This window comes from Geotrypetes seraphini, chromosome 12 (genome assembly GCF_902459505.1).
Source record: "Geotrypetes seraphini chromosome 12, aGeoSer1.1, whole genome shotgun sequence".
Lineage (NCBI taxonomy): Eukaryota > Metazoa > Chordata > Amphibia > Gymnophiona > Dermophiidae > Geotrypetes > Geotrypetes seraphini.
In genome coordinates this window covers 23634664-23651842 of record NC_047095.1, presented here as the reverse complement: position 1 = coordinate 23651842, position 17179 = coordinate 23634664, and the positions used below count along the sequence as shown (strand labels likewise).

At 43.1% G+C, this 17179-nt stretch overlaps 1 long non-coding RNA gene across 1 annotated transcript in view; it reads right to left on the bottom strand.

Annotated features, from left to right (window-relative positions):
• The window catches only part of LOC117346652, a 37123-nt gene extending 20353 nt beyond the window's left edge, over positions 1-16770 (bottom strand). The window contains exons 1-2 of the long non-coding RNA XR_004536645.1: positions 16729-16770; positions 5003-5062 (exon numbers count right to left, since the gene is read on the bottom strand). This is a non-coding gene — a long non-coding RNA (uncharacterized LOC117346652). The remainder of the gene's footprint in view (positions 1-5002; positions 5063-16728) is intronic.
• Between the last annotated feature and the right edge of the window lie 409 nt (positions 16771-17179).

The following is a 17179-nucleotide window of genomic DNA, read 5'->3' as shown; positions in this document are numbered from 1 at the left end:
ATAATGTGATTAGTGCAGCTCCTCAGGCACATTCAGAATGACTCATTATTTTAGCCTACTTAAGAACATAAGAACTGCCATCTCCGGATCAGACCTTAGGTCCATCAAGTCCGGTGATCCGCTCACGCGGAAGCCCATCCAGATGTAACCTGGCGAAAACTTAGTCACCCGTATCCTTCCATGCATCTTTCGAGGAGATGTGCATCTAACTTGCCCTTAAATCCTAGAACGGTGGGTTCCCCAGCAATCTCCACCGGGAGAGCGTTCCAGGTGTCCACCATTCGCTGTGTGAAGTAGAACTTCCTGGCATTTGACCTGGGCTTGTCCCCCTTCAATTCAGTCCATGACCTCTTGTCCTAGTCACATTTGACATCGTAAATAACTTAGCCCATCTCTATACCACACTTTCTTTATCCTTATCCCCCATCTCTCTCCCACAAGCTCAAAATGACCGGCACTGATTACTGTGTGTGGGTAAACAGTGTAATGTAGGTCCTTCCCACTGGACTATTATTTTTTGTGTAAAGTGGTTTGGAGAAATGAACATTAGAAACTTCAAATGGTGATTTCTGTGATAAAATCTTTGAACAAAAGACTTGGTGTCTCATGCACAGGTTTCACTTAAAATCTTTTCAGATATTTATGTCTAAATGCATTTAATTTTTTTACACACCTGTCTCAATGAGCTGTTAAAACATACAATAAACACACAAAAAAGCCCTAACAAGTGTACATACAAATTACTCTAGAAACTAGAACTTTTTCAATCCTAGCCTCCCATAATCTTTCCATTCCTCTTTAAAATAAAAATTCGGCTAACTTTCTCTTCAATTTACACAGCCCAATCATCATTCTTTATGACCTCCACTTTACCCCTATTCCTAAAAATCTGTTTAAAGAAAGAACCACACTTTAAGCCCCTCTCACAATGTTCAGCACTGTTAAGGTTCCACTCCTTTTAAGATCCACTTAGTGGATTTTATATTATTGCCAGGATTCAAAGACATGTATGCTAGGTAAAGATCTAAGCCTGAGATGTTTCTTTAATTCCAGCAATGGCTATTTCACTTGGTATTACAACTGATTTGTATTGTCATTTAAGTGCTCTTGTATTAATATCTTTTCCAGAGATGATGATGTGGGTGAGTAGACTTCATGGCCACTCACTTCTAATGTGGGAACCACCACTCTGGCCTATGCCACCAGCTGGTTTTTCCTTCACCTCAATTATACCTTTGTCTTTTATGAGGTGGTCTGCTAGATTTGATCCTCCATTGAAGTGCGATATATTGACAGCTCACTGAAAGGCTGATCTAGTCTGTTACAATGGGTTTCCAAATTTATAATGCACTTTGACTGTATTGTGGTGTTATATTCTATGTATGCTTGCATAGATTTTATTTGCAAAGGTTCTAACAAATGATTGATGAGCCTGGCACCAATTAGGGCTCTGGACAACTCCAAATGAAGGAATAGTTATTCTTTTTAACGGTGCTGTATAGGATTTGGTATGGTAGATGCTGCTTCTCTTTTCCTCTATAAGCTGCATCCCAAAATGGGTGGAGCCATGTGCCACTGTTGCTCTTTCCATATGCTGAACACAAGCCACGATTATGAAGAATTTAGTACTATGTTGGGTCCCAATGCATACAAAACTTTACCCTTTTGAGCCTTTCTATTATCCTCTTCACTCTGTTCTTTTCAGTCACTAGTGGTATAATGTATTTTATTGCCAAATATACAAGAGGTATTTGGGGTTTCAGTGTGATGGACAGGAACAAAGGAGGGCAATGGGTGTCTTTGTTCCCTGTGTACGCTTGATGTATTTCTAGCATAAATACCTTGAGCCCTGGAGGGTACCTTCAGTTTGATTAAAAGTAGTGTTCTTTTGTTTCCTACCTCCTTCTGCAGGAATTGCTACTTTCCACTCATTCTTGTCATTCTGTTATTGGCTAAATTTAAGTGCAATGTTGTCTGTCAGTAGTTAAGCAATAATGTATTTTAGAATATGTCATATTTGCGATGTATGCTATTTATTGTATTATATATGTGTCTTGTAAACTGCCTTGGGTTAGATTGCATATAAGGAGGGTGGTTTAGAAATCTAATTAATATAACAATAAAAGGCACAAATGGCCTCCAGAAAGGTCAGACTACACTCATTAATTCCAAACTACACATCTGAATTGTTGCAGTTTTCTGGGTCTTGCTGCTTCTGGGTAGGTAGAACTGATGTTTCACCTAAAGAATTCTTTATTCTATGGGAAAAGAGAGGCCTAAAATTAACCCAGTTAGCCTTCCTATGCTGCTGCAGGGAAGCATAAAGTTAGAATTGTTTCTAAGGTATTTGGCTGTTTGTCCAACATCTAGTTTAACTGAGTGTTCATAATGTTTGGAAAGCACTTCTTTTTTGTTTTTTCATAAGACCTCAGAACCACCACTCCAACGTCCCACCAAAGTGTATATACGGGGAGTTACAAATGGTGAAATCCTCACCGGTCTCTTCAAAGTTTTAAATAACATGCATTTCTTAGTGTATTATTACTTAACTTAGTAATGGTGAAATCTTGTTTTTCATGCGGACTGAACGGTAAGACCCGACATGTTTCACTGAAGTTTCGTCAGGGGTCTACCCTAAAATAGATAAAATTATATGTTTTAGTGTCCCTCTCAAACCATTACTTGCCTATCTGAATCAAACTCTAAATGGAAAAATTTCCTGACTTACCACTACCGCAGCCATGCACTTCAAATCCATTAGTGTTATGAGATGCCGGCCGTGTCTCAAGGGCTGTGTTTTATACACCTCCTCTACAGTAGGGATAATGCAGGGAAGCAAGCATTATCCCTACTTTCCTCAGGTTTTGTCTTAAACTACATCTCCTCATGGCCAATTGCTTCAGTGAACAGGATTGGTAGGTCTCAGACTGTGACTTAACAACCCATGCAGACCTTGAAACATAACATAACAGTTTATTTATATACCGCAGGACTGTGAAGTTCTATGCGGTTTACAATGATTAAAAAATGCTACAAATTGAGTACAACTAACAAAGTTAGAGATTGGTGATTAACAGTTCTAGAGATCAATTGTTGTGAGAGATTGTGCAGTTCAGCTATCAAAGTACTTCTGGAACAGATGTTTTTAGGTGTTTCCTAAATTCCCCATAGTTATTAGCATGCATAAGTAATTGTTCCAGATCTTTTCCCCATAACATGCCAAATCCAAACTGCAGAAAGTTTACAAAACTATCTGCCCAAAAATTACCACAACCAAAACCTGCAACCCTAACCAATGCTGTCACCAACCTAACCGCTACTATTAGCTCATGTCACAACCTGCCTCGTCTTGAGAGACCTGAATTGTGCAATAACACCAACTGGGCTCACAACACAAACATCATAGCTGGAATAGAGGGTGCACTCACAGGACTTCCTGAAGATCAAGCAGATCACAGCTGAAGAGAAACTATCAGGATATTACTCTGAACTACTGCTGCCCAATTCAGGAAAACAATTTCTATTTGATTCAGCCTATTGAATTGATTTTTCGATTCAATTTTCCTGCCCAATTGGGTGATTTTTTCCAAACATCCTGGTGGATTTATTTTATAGCCTCTTCACCCCTTTGCCCTCTCCTACCCACACTGGTCCTGTGGTGTAAACAAAATAAACAAACAAAAAATACTTTTTCTCTCTCTGTTACATCCTAACTCACATTTGCGATCTAACACCAGCTCTGGAAGGATACACATTTCAAATCTGACATATTTTAATCACAAAACAAAATAAAATTATTTTTCCTACCTTTTGTTGTCTGGTCATTTTTCAAATTATGTTGGTCCCAGGCTCTGGTTGTCTTCTGATCAGGCTCTCCTTATTTCTTCTTTCTCTGTGCTAACCATCCATCTTCCACCTCTGTCCTCCCCTTCTGTTTCCCTTTCCTTTCCCGGAGGTCTGGCATCTTACCTTTTTTTCATCTTCATCCCCCCGCAGCTGCAACAATGGGTCTCACCATCCACAGATCCACCATCTCTCCTTTTCTCAACTACCCTTTCATCCAGCATCTCTCTTCTGTGTTCCTGTCCCTATTCTCCTCTCCAGTAGTGTCCCCCTTGTGTCCCTGTTCCTGTGTTCCCTCCATGCCCAGCATCTTATCTCTGTTTCATGTCTCCCCATATCCAGCATCTTCTTTCTCTCTTCCTTACCTCCTGTATCCCCTTCCCCAGATACTGGCTTTCTTCTATCTCCTGCCATCCTGCACCTTGCCCACCTACTTTGGAGTAGTATCTGTCCCTCTTGTACCCTTCCCCTTGTGGTCTTGCATTTCTCTATCCCTCTCTCCATTAGTCCAGCACCTCTCCTCTGCTTTCCTCTCCCCCTCTTTTTGGTTTGGTTTCTCTCTTCCCTTCACCCCATGTCTGGCATCTCCCCTCCCCTCTCTTACTCCTTCCTCCTCCTCCCTCTGCACAGGCCTGTCTCCCCACCACGTAGGCACTCTTCCTCCTCCTTCCTCTGCACAGGCCTTCCTCCCCTCCGTGAAGGTCTGCCTCCCCCCGAAGGCCTGCTCTCCCCCACAAGCCTGCATGTTCCCCCAGCTTCCCCGCTTTTACCTTAAGCTAATACGGCAGCCTGCAGGATCGCTGGTGCTATAGCGATCCCTGCAGCTGCTGTCATCCTCAGCGGCACGTTTCCTCTGCCGTTGACCCTGACGTAGCAGAGAGAATGTGCCGCTGAGGACGATGGCAGCTGCAGGGATTGCTATAGCACCAGCGATCCTGCAGGCTGCCATATTAGCTTAAGGTAAGAGCGGGGAAGCTGGGAGAGCATTCAAGCCTTTCTGACTGATCCTCCCCCCCCCTCAAGCAGGAGTGGCAGCGGTGCCACTCCTGCTTTAGGAAAGCACGGGGGAAGGGTCGGTCTTGAATCGGGAGGCCAATTTTTTTTTTTTATTTGAATCGGGCAGCACTACTCTGAACCAAGACACCTTGCCATAACTTACCATGTGAGGAACAACTAGCAATGCAATCCTTATGAAAATGACAGAACCTGGTGATTCTCCCTGCAGACAAAAGGAATATAACTAGTTATGATAGATGCCAAAAATTACCACCCCAAAAAATATCCAGCCTCCTAGCAGAGAACACAAACATGTTGCTCCCTAATTCACAGAGAAATAACAGGTCAGATCAACAATGCCACTTCTGTCGAGTTGAAGATAAAACCCAGCTTGAAGCAAAGCCTACATTCTTTTGACTGATAGAGCTTCTGCTCATATAAGAGAGAGTAGCACTGGCCTGCAACTACTAAGTGACACAGACATTCTAGTCAGTTTTGATGTGATGTGGTTTCTCTCTTCATCAAAATCCCAATGGATGAAACAATCCAGGCCATAAACCAGAAGCTAGAGACACATGGACAGTATACTGATGGAATAGGCTAATCTACCAGCTTTCTGTTTAAAGACTTTTTCAGTACCAGAACAGTATTGTGCCCAATTAGAAGGCACAGTGATGGGCTCCCCCCGGGAGTAGCCAACATATTCATGGTGTCTCTTGAAACCACCCTACTGAAGAGTGCCAAGCTCAAACCAAAACTGTGGATCCACTATGTAGATTACATTTTTATCATCTGGCCCCATGGAAGGAAAAACCTCTGTGAATTTCTAAACCATCTAAATAACGGCCACCCCAACATAAAATTCACCATGGAGATGAGACCAACGGATGCCTTCCCTTGCTGAAAGGCCCACCATTTTGGAGTGGCGGGCCTGCGAGCAAGAGGGATTGGGCATCCTTCCTGCCGTCATCTTAATGTACAGGTACGGGAGTGGTTTAGGTGGTGTAAGGGTGGTTTGGGGGGCATCCGGTGGCAGGAGAGAGTGGGCATCCCTTGCTGATTTTTTTGTAAAGTGGGGAAGAGGAGATGAGAGGTTGATTGGGGGGGTCTTGGTGGGGAGGTGAGGCATAGCAGCAGCAGGAGGGAGTGGGCATCCTTCCTGCTGATTTTTATTGAAGTATGGGGGGGAGTGGACATCCCTCCTTCCTCTATTTTTGTTCAGGGGTTGGTAGGCGGGGCAGCTCAGCTTGACAATTTTTTTATAGGCCCGATGAGTGTGTTACACATATATTCATTTGTGCCCAAAGAAAAAAAATGAAAAAGCAAGCAGCTACCCATCATCTTTTTCGGTTGGTATTTGCAGTCCGCTTAAGGCACTGCAAATGTTAGTTCATTGATTGGATGGCTCGTTTTAATATTAATTACCTCATTTTAATAGTAATGAGGTCATTTGCATGCAAGAGTCAGACTTTTTTACGACTGTATGGAAAACCACACAGTGAGCCATTTTCAACATTGGGTCAGCAAATTCTGATATTCTCTAAACCATGTCGCTAAACCAGTCAAACTGGTTTAGCAACCATCGGTACCCGGAGTGTTTAGTGCATCTAGCCCTGGGACAGAGGACAAACACCTTCCTCCCTTTCAAAGTTTTAGAATATGACCTCAGAAACCACCACCCCCTCTAAAGTCAGACCTGTCTCAATTAATTTTGATCCTTTTTCCTGCCAGAATTTTAAGTTGTGACGAACGGGCTTTCCCAACAAAATTCAAACTTGTGACCACCAAGCTTTCTTACCAGATGTCCCGATTTCCCTGGACAGCTTTTCAAAACCTGGCACTTTGTCCGAGTTTTGAAAAGCTTCTTCACATCACGTTGGGCAGGGAGGAAGTCCGCACACGTGTGGACTTCCTCCTGCCTGACAAGAACAGGCAGCGGGGGGGGGGGGGGGGGCAGGATTAGGATGTTACAGGGCGGGGATGGGTGGAACTGAGCGGGCCTGGGAGTGGGTCTAGCCAATCCAGGTTTGAGAACCCACTATATAAAGACAAACTGCAGATCTTGCAGCATACCCTAAAGAAAGCCATAGCATGATGGTTGAAACATCGGGTCTACCTACCAAGACCCAGAAAACTGCAACAATCATGATGTTAGTCACAGACGGCTAAGAGAATATACACACCTGAATTTCACACTCATTGTACATTGTAGTCCATGTAAGGCAAGCATATTGATGGATTTCTTTTTTTTTTTTTTTTTACGATCAAACAATTTTTTATTGATGCAAAAACCAAATATAATCACCAATGGAAAATTTAGAAATATAGCTAATACAAAGAACATCTAAAGTCCTGCATCAATTTCAAATTGTAACATCAGAAGACAGAATAATACAGAAATATTGACACTGCAAGAATGAAAATACAATAGTGAAAAGTACATAATATAACAACATTCCTACCCCCCCCAACCTCAAGAGATGTGAACAATAAAGAGGTTAGGCCATGACTATACAAAAAGAATAAATAACTCTTTGACAAGTCCAACAGAGGACTAACCCAAAGGAACATTATAACACACCAGGACCCTGGATTATTATGAACCCCAGTGAAACCCTTTCTTAGACCATTAATTCCTGGCCCTCCCAAACCCTCGCCCACCTACCCAAACCCCCTTCCCCCCAGTCATGCAGTGAAAAAGAAAGAGAGAAGCATGAAAGTGTGTGTGCATGCACCAATCAGAACCACCATATCAAATCCCCCCAATAGGAACAGCTGCATCCCCCAAGTGATTGAAGAGAGAGCTACGCACACAATGAGACGATTGCATATAGGGGCCCCATATAAAATAAAAAAAGTTTTGATTTCCTAAAAGTCAAACGAAGATCCCAGAATTCCCATAACAATAACTCATGAAGACAATTGCTCCAATGCTAGAAGGAATGAGATGTCTCCTGCGTCCAATGTAGTAAGATGCACTTTTTCCCTACAATACAAGATTTGAGAACCCATAGACGAGGACCTTTACCCCAGGCCCCTAACAGAGAAATTTGCCCCAGAAGAACACCTAAGGGATGTAGCCGAAGTGGTTGCTGGAGGATATCCACAAGATACCGAAAAAGTGTCCGCCAATATTGAACAAGCTGGGAGCAGGTCCAAAAAGAATGTATGAAAGTATCTGAGGCTTGATGACACTGACAACAAAGATCCGAGAAAATACCTCCCATCAAAAAGAGACCATGTTGGGAAACATAAGACATGATATTGGCACTCCCGCAATTCTGCAGAATCAACCCAGGAGGGAATAAGTCGCAAGAGTTAAAGAAGTCCTCCTCTTGAATATCCATAGCCAAATCTTTGCCCCAACGAGCTAAAATGGATGCAATCAATTTAGCTGGAAGATGTTGCACCAACCACCGGTGAAAATGCGCAATAGACAGTGATTCCTCAGTATCAGGAGCAAAAAGATCATCCAAAAGTTGAGCTACATCCATTGATAAGGAAGAGCAGACAATGACTTTACATAATGACTTAATTGCCCATAAGCAAAAAACTCTCTCCATTCCACCCCCCAACCTCCCAGGGAAGTCAAAGGTATCAGCCGACCCTTAGATGTAAGAAAATGCCGGAGCTGAACAAATCCCAAAGACCCCCATCTACGATAAGAAGAACTCCCCATCCCTGGCAAGAAATCCCCATTGCCTTGCAATTGCAAATAGCAAGTACAATGAGCACTTAAATGACCCCAATGAGCCAAGGCTTTTTGTAAACTCCGGGCTGTCTGGAACAAGACAGAAGAACAAATATGTAATGGTAGAGCTCCCGGACGAGCATGGAGAGTACATAAAGAGGATGAAGAGGGGCGCACCAAGTACATTCCAAAGCTAAGGGAGTATGAAACTCCGTAGAGTTGAACCAATCACTTAGATGTCTAAGAAGACAGGCCAAGTTATAGAGTCTCAGATCTGGGATTCCTAACCCCCCTCTGCGCCAGTTACCCACCAAAATTGAAAAGGACACCTTAGCTTTCTTCCCTCCCCATCAGAACTGGCTAAGCATACGATGTAGGGTCTTAATGTCCGCAGCACGCAAATATTTTGGAAGAATTTGTAGACAGTACAACCATCTAGGAAATATAACCATTTTATAAAGACTAATGCGCCCCATAAGAGATAAAGGAAGGGCTTCCCATTGTTTAAATGAAGATCTAGTGACTGCCAACAGACGGGGAATATTAAGGTCATAAAGATTTGCGGTATCCATCCCTAGAGTTATACCCAAATATTAAAAGGAGGCCGAAGTACTACTATTATAATTTTTCTTCAGATTGGATGAGTCGGCTATAACATTTACTTTTGTGCAATTCTAGTTAGATGCCAGGTAGTTAAACTTGTTATCTATAGAAATCTAAATGGGTTACACATGCTAAAACAAACACTAATCATAAAATCATGTAAAATAACATACAGTTTCAATGTATAGATGTAATGGTCCAGGATGTTCTGTTTTCCAAAAGGAGGCAATTTGTACCTGTTGGACAGCTAACTTAAAGGTACTGAACACCTTAGGTGAACCTTGAGATGTGTGCCTCATTCCCACTCCTTCACTTCTAGCATCTCCCTATCTTCACTTCCCAGTACAATAACTAGTACTGAATGGGCCGCAGCTGAAAAAAATTAAGATAGGCCCATATAACACCATCTCTCCTGGGGGTGGGGAGGAATGCTTTCTACATTCTAGACCTCTAAAAAAGCTGTCATCATAAAGCAGCACTAATGTCCAGGACTCAAATAACTCTACCTATAATTTAATTTAATTTTATTTCTTATATACCGCTATACCGTGAGGTTCAAAGCGGTTTAACAAGGCAGCAACCTAGAAATACCAATATACTTCCTGATGAAAAAAAATGGAATAAATCAGATTGCTACAGAAACTACAAGCTAGCAGAATATCACATCTTGGTCATGTGTACATCACAGATGTATCACATCTTGGTCATGTGATGTACACATGACCAAGATGTGATATTCAGTTAGGAAACAAGAGACCACACTGCTTTAGGATGTAAATTTAAAACCATGACTGGCGAAGATGTTTCCCTCCAGGGAACTGGGTAATTTGACAGTTCTGCCTATGCATAAGAACATAAGAATTGCCACTGTTGGGTCAGACCAGTGGTCCATCATGCCCAGCAGTCCGCTCATGCGACTGCCCTTGGTCAAAGACCATTGCCCTAACTGAGACTATGCATGAGGCTGGGCGCTAACAGGTGGCAGCATTAGATGTAATGGTAGGCCCAAAGTGAGGAAGGGCGGGGAAAGAGCTTCAAATGCATTAACATGCCAGAGTCGGACAATGAATACAGTTGAGTCCTAGGTGGTACTTCTGAGGATCTGAGGATAAAGTATTTATCATGAGGAACATAAGGGATGTATATCTAATACGAATACATTCTTGGTGAATCTGATAACATGAGAGTAGCCATGTGCAAGTTAACAGCCGGTTTTAGCTTCAGAATCAGAAGGACCGGACCAGCCCCGGGCGGAGGAGGAAATCAAGATGGCGGACGCTATATAACTGTGCTCGGCAGGCTGAGCGTTTTTTCCTTATTTCAATAACTTAAACTAGGAACTTACTTCATCGGTATGCCTCATGCGAAGAGGAAGGGGAGTGTGAGAGCGGGGCAACTGCCGCTACTCACGTCGTCTCCTGCCCAGCAGACAATTCAGTGATTTCTGCAGCCGCTGAGCCCAGCCGACGCCCAGATGTCCCCACGGCGGGAGAGTTCCGCGTCGGACCTGAGTGAGGGAGCACTCGGGTCACTGGATTTGCTGACATCGTTGTCCCCACCGCATCTCTCTGCGCCCCCATGTCCAGCAGAGGCGCAGAGTGTTGAGCTTAGCCCCGAGAGAGAGGAGTTGGAGACCCCGGAGCAGGCAATGGGAGGAGCTACTGCCCTAGCTGGAACGCTGGGTGAAAGGGCTGATGGAGGAGAAGGAGCACCAACAAGCACCCCAGCAGTGACACTGGAGACACTTTTAGAGGCTATCAAGAGACTGGATGTGAAGGTAGAGAAGACTGCCTCAGATATTGAGGTAATGGTTAAGAAAATGGATAATTTTTCTGAAAGTCTGGTAAAAGTCAAGCAAGAGTGCATGGACAAAATACAAACTGAGTCAGCTTCATTGAAAAATTCAATTACTACTATTGTTAAAGAACAAAACTTTACTGCCCGTAAAATAGAAATGATTGAGAACTTTAACAGAAGATTGAACTTGAGAATCCTAAATTGCCCAAGGATTCTGGCAATATCACCCATTGAGATTTTTTAAAAAATTTCTGGTAGAATGTTTGAAATATCCACAAGATCAGATTCCGCCTTTAAATAAAGTATACTTTCTACCTACTTCAAAAAGAAATTTAGATATACCTAAAGGTGAGAATTTGGTCACTGATAAAGATTTGCAAAATCTTACGGCAATATTAGAGGAATCATCTATGGAAGTTAAAGAAAGAGGAACTTTAATTGTTAATTTTATCTTTGAACAAGATCTTAATGCAGTTATGAGGTTATTCTTTAAAAAGCCTGGATCACTTTTTTGTGGTCAACGTTTATGGTTATATCATGATGTAACTAGAATAACCCAGGAAAGAAGGAAAATGTTTTTGGGCATGAGAGAAGAGACAAGGAAGCTAGGTGCTACTTTTTTGCTAGCTTATCCATGCAAATGTGTTATTAAGTTTAAGGGTCTGAAATATGTGTATTTTACACCAGATCATCTACGTTCCTTTTTAGATCTCAAAGGTTTAACTAGTGGAGGGAATGTAGCTTAAAGGAAATGCTGGGTTATAGCTTTTAAGTCTTTACTTATTTGTTGTATTGTTGTAATATTACTCCCTATAATATCTTTATTTTCTTTTTTCCTCCTCCTAATGGAGGTCTAAGGAAGAGTTAAGTTTCATATATATATTTATTTTAAATATTGTAATGTTTAATGATGTTTTTCTTTTGGAACATGATTCTGTATTTCTAAATCAAGTAGTTATACTTGTAAAGTATGTTAAATTCAATAAAAAGAATCAGAAGGACCACTGGAAGCTTCAGGAAGTCAGACATTTCCCAAAGATGACATATTCCAATTAACAAAGGTAGAAAAATATTCTGAATTTATTTATCTAAACATTTTTTCCATTAGTTTTCTCTTTTCTTAATATATGGTTGTTGGTGTGTGACTGTGTCTTTCTTATATAATTTTGGAGTTCTTTTCCTACTCGTATATTTTATTGTTTGTAAACTGCCTTGACTTGGCTGGCAAATTAGGTGGTATTTTAAGTTGCAGAATAAAACAGACATTCTTTTTCTTAACTCTAGGGTTTCCTGTCCACTTGACGTTTCTTCTATCTCCATGTCTACATCCTTCCATGTCCCTTTTTTGTCCTGCCCAGCATCTCTTCCCTGTGCCCCGTTACCATTGTTCCCCCCTCTCCCAATGCCTAGCATCTGTCTTCTTAGTGCTGCTAACATGCTTCATGTCCAGCATTAACCTTCAGTGCCCCTATCCTCTGGTATCACTTATGTGACCTTGCCCCACCACTTGTCCAATTTGGCCCAAGAACCAGGGGAACTGGTTTAATTCCCACTGCAGCTCCTTGTGACTCTGGGCACATCACTTAACCTTCCATTGCCTAGGTACAAAAGGGCATAAAATTGGAGTCTTGGTTTATATTTGAGTCTCTCCAGTCACTGGCAGTTCACTCCTCCACTCCTTCCCCCCCCCCCAACTTACCCAGCATTTCATTCCTCCTCTATCCTCCTGAAAACCAGCTCTTATACCTGATTTTCCAGCTGACACTGACAGTAATTCTATGTGCTGGGGCTTGAGCAGACTCAGATGTTCAAAACCTGGCAGTTTGACTCAACACACAGCACTGATGTCAGGTAAGACAAGTGCTGGTCAGTTGGAGGGGGGGAAGGAGAGAGGATTAGATAGTCATATTCCTTTCTCATTAGGCAATTGTGCTGGTAATCTCTGCAAAGAGATAATGCATGATAACAAGTGCCTGTCAAAGGGAGAGGAAAGGACGGAAGAAGAGCAGCTATCTGTTTTTCCCCCCATTCTCTCAACTGTAGCACGTTATCACACAGTAAAATATCACATCAACTAGTCAGTGAAATCTATGCAAACAGGAGTTTAATGTGTGGCAGATGTTTAGTATTTCACCATTTCCTTTATCCTCTATCCTGGGGTCAGGATCTCTTCCTCCCCTCCCTCCAGCATCTCTCTCCCCCTCCTCTGCCTGGTTTCTCCTTTTCTTCCCTCCTGCCCCTCTCCCTGGAGACCAGCATTTTTCCCCCTTTCTCTCCCTCCTATTCATCTGGCATCTCTAACTCTCCCCTAAGTACTGCAGATTTACTTTGGGTTGCTCACAGAGGCAGCCTGATGCAAAGACACACCGCTTCCAGCAGCGAGCTGGTCCCTTGGTTTTCAGCCCACAGGAAGTTGTATCAGAGGAGTCAGTGTGGGCAGCGGGAAGAGTGAGGGGCCATCTGACTGGAAGCAGCGTATCTTTGCATTGCTGCTGGTGACCCACTGTAATTTGCAAGGCTTGGTGGAGGGAGGAGGGTTAGAGCATAGGCATTGTTATGGTGTGGCTACCTCAAAATGATGGCTTGCTACCCCAAATTGACAGGTAATCTGGTATTTCTTTTCCCCCCTCCTCCATTCATTATCTCCTTTTTCCCTCTTTCGCACTGCACTCTTCTAGCATTCCTGCAGGCTGCCAACATCATCAATAAAAAAAGCAAATCCGCCTCCGGTTGGCCTTGGAAATGTTCCATCTGCTTTGTCCTGTAGCTCTAATTGAGTATAATAAAACTGTCAGATAAGCATCTGTAACTCCTGTCTAGGAAAAAGGTACACCCACTGTTACCAGCCAGGTTCAGATTTATCCAGTCTTAATAGAATGATGAGACCAGACTATTTGAAACTGATTTTATTATGAAAATAAAAGAATTATATAAATATAACCAGCTGTAAATAATAACAAACTAATAATTATTCACAAATTTCTCTGCAGATATGTCAGCACACAACTAGTACATATGTAATCACTAAGCAATTAGAAAAACAATATACAGTGGTACCTTGGTTTACGAGCATGAGCATGCTCGTAATCCAAAACGCTCGTTTATCAAAGCAAAATTCCCCATAGACCCTAATGCAAACTCAGAAGATTTGTTCCACAACCAAAGTTTGCAATGGTGGCCCAGGGGTGAGTACCTGCTTGCGGGTGCTGCAGTGCTTTCAAAGTGGTGGCTTCCTTCCCTCGGGGTCCCCGTGCGGCTGCCCTCCTGCTTCGGCCGATGCCTCTGCTGTCCGTCAGCACCTTCCGGCTCCCGATCCAAGCCGGCCACCATCCTGTGCGAGCATTTGCACAACCTCACCTCTCCTCTCCTAAGTCAGCCGCTGCCCCGCCAACACGCTCACCACGTACAAGCACGACGTCCTGCATGCTTGTACGTGGTGAGCGTGTTGTCGGGGCAGCGGCTGACTTAGGAGAGGAGAGGTGAGGTCATGCAAATGCTCGCACAGGATGGCGGCCGGCTTGGATCGGGAGGTGCTGACGGACAGCAGAGGCATCAGCCGAAGCAGGAGGGCAGCCGCACGGACCCCGAGGGAAGGAAGCCACCACTTTGAAAGTGCTGCAGCACCCGCAGGCAGGTACTCATCCCTGGGCCACCATTGCAAACTTTGATTGTGGAACGAATCTACTGAGTTTGCATTAGGGCCTATGAGGAACTTTGCTTTGATAAACGAGCGTTTTGGATTACGAGCATGCTCCTGGAACGGATTATGCTCGTAAACCAAGGTACCACTGTAGTTCCTTACAAAATGATTCCTGATAAGAATATAGCAGCAAATCTTACGAGGTTGGCAACATTGGGGAGTGGATGATGCAATGGCAGTAAACCTTGTTTCACTTTCACTTGAGTGCTTGAAGCAGCAGAACGTGTGCTTAGGAGCTCTGTAGTGTACATAGTGTGGCTGTGACAAGTGTGGGAAATGGAGGCTGTAGGTATCTCGGGTGCTGTCTGTTCACGATCAGAGGTCGTACATTAAGATTAAACTCTACATGACAAAAACCCAACAGAAATCCACAGTGCATTATGTGAAGTTTGTGGTGAGTTAACAGTGGATTGTACTACAGTTTCTCGGTGGGCAACTCGTTTTCGGAGTGGTCGTGTGAGAATAGATGATGATGCAAGACCAGGAAGGCTGAAATCAACAACCGATGAACGATCATGAAGTCATCATCATCACAGACAAAGTTCCATGTGGAAGAAGTGTCACAGCTGTGTATTATTGTGATTTTTTTTGCAAACAATGCACAGAAAAATGCACAAAATCCGACTTCAGTTGCTCTTGGCTGGACCACTCATTCTTCACAACACACATATAGGGAATGTCACTGGAAAACTATGCAAATACGGCTGGGAGGTGTTACCTCATGCTCCCTACAGTCCAGACATGAGTTCACCAAACTTCGACCTTTTTCCAAAGTTGAAACAACCTATGCGTGGACATCGTTTTGCATCTCTGGAAGGCTTTTTTCTGCCGTTACCTGAGCCATTTAGCAACTGAACAAAAACGGTGTCTTGGATGGAATAATGAAGCTTTCTGGATGTTGTTGGGACTCAGTCATTGCAAAGCAGGGAGACTATATTTAAGGATTGTAAAGAAATACTTGAAAAAAATTTTCTCTCTTGGGGGATGGTGGGAACAGCTTGGCAGGAGTGTGCATCCCTCCTGCCAATTTTCTCTCGTGTGGGGGGGATTCCCAGTGCTGCATTTGTCAGGGGTTGTTGGGGAGGGCAGTCATCGGTGGTGAGGGAATTATTTTTTTATGGGACAGATATTTTGCATGTGTAACACATGCAAAATATCTGTGCCATTGAAAAAAACCAAGCAGACCAATTGTTTTTTTCCCGATAGCTAAAACCTCTGAATTTTTTTTTTGCATAGCCAAGTGATGTTAGTGCATTAATCACTTGGCTATTTTGCATAGGGTTTTAGCTAATTTGCATAGCCAGTTCGGAAAATGGGCAATTGAAAGGAAAAACACGCGGTGAGCCATTTTGTGCATCGGGTCAATAGAAGCGATCATCATTAAAGCTGTGAAAACAGGTTTAGCAATGATCGCTGACTTTAATGCATCTAGCTCATAGTGTCTTATCTTATACTGTTAAGAGCGTGTGGATGTGGGGGGAGGGGTGTGTATTTCCGTTTACAGCAAGGATGTCAAACTCAATCACATAAGTTGCCAAAATCTAAAACATAGGCTAAGTTGTGGGCCGAATTTTTAATTAAGATGCTTAGGGGTCCTTTTATTAAGGTATACTAACCAATTTAGCATGCGCTAAATGCGCACCTTAATAAAAGGCCACCTTAGTCTTAGTAGAAGTATAGGGTTACAACCTCTCCAACCCACACTGGCTCTGTGATGTAAACAAAATAAATAAAAAAGACTTTTCCTCTCTCTTTTAGGTCCTAGGGATTTAAAGCGGGACTTCTAAAGTGGGACTTCTAAAGTCAAAGAATAGTCACTCCACAACTTAATCCCAAGTACATTTCACAAACAGGCAATAAAATTTCCCTCTTCAGCTTGTCTAACTCTCCTTTGCAGAGACTACAAATTAGAGACTTAGTAAAAAAACTTAGTTAAAATCTGCTATGGTACTGTATTTCAAGTAACAATGACATGTATTTTCTTTAGAAAGCTTCATCTTTGCTTTTGATTTGGGCTTACAGTTGAGTTTAGGAAGCTGAACAATGTTCTTTGAGATTCAGATTTGTTTTCATTTTTTCCCCTTTTTCCCGGTCTCACCTTCAGATTTGGCCCGCCGTTCTTTCCCTCCTTCCATCCCGGCTTCCTGGTCTCCTCTTCAAAGCAACAGGCCGCCTGTAGCTGCGGTCCCGCCCCTCTTCTGATGTGCGGGATCGCGTAAGAGGAAACATGCTGTGGAGGACGGCAGCTGCGAGGTTCGCTACAACTGGCCGACAGCTTTGTAGAAGAGACCAGGAAGCTGGGATGGATGGAGGGAAGGAACGGTAGCCTGAATCTGAACCCCGCCCCCCAATCTACAGACACTACTAGGCTACAGAGATAGAGGGAAAGTTGCTGGAGCCACAGGAGGGGAGAAGGCTGGATTAGAGGTCTGCATGGGAATGGGAATCCCCCCTAACCCACTGGGACCCCCCTCTGGCCCACGGGACTCCCACGGGGATAGAAGGCTTTGGAAGCAGGGTTCGTCCATATAATATAATGGACATTTAAG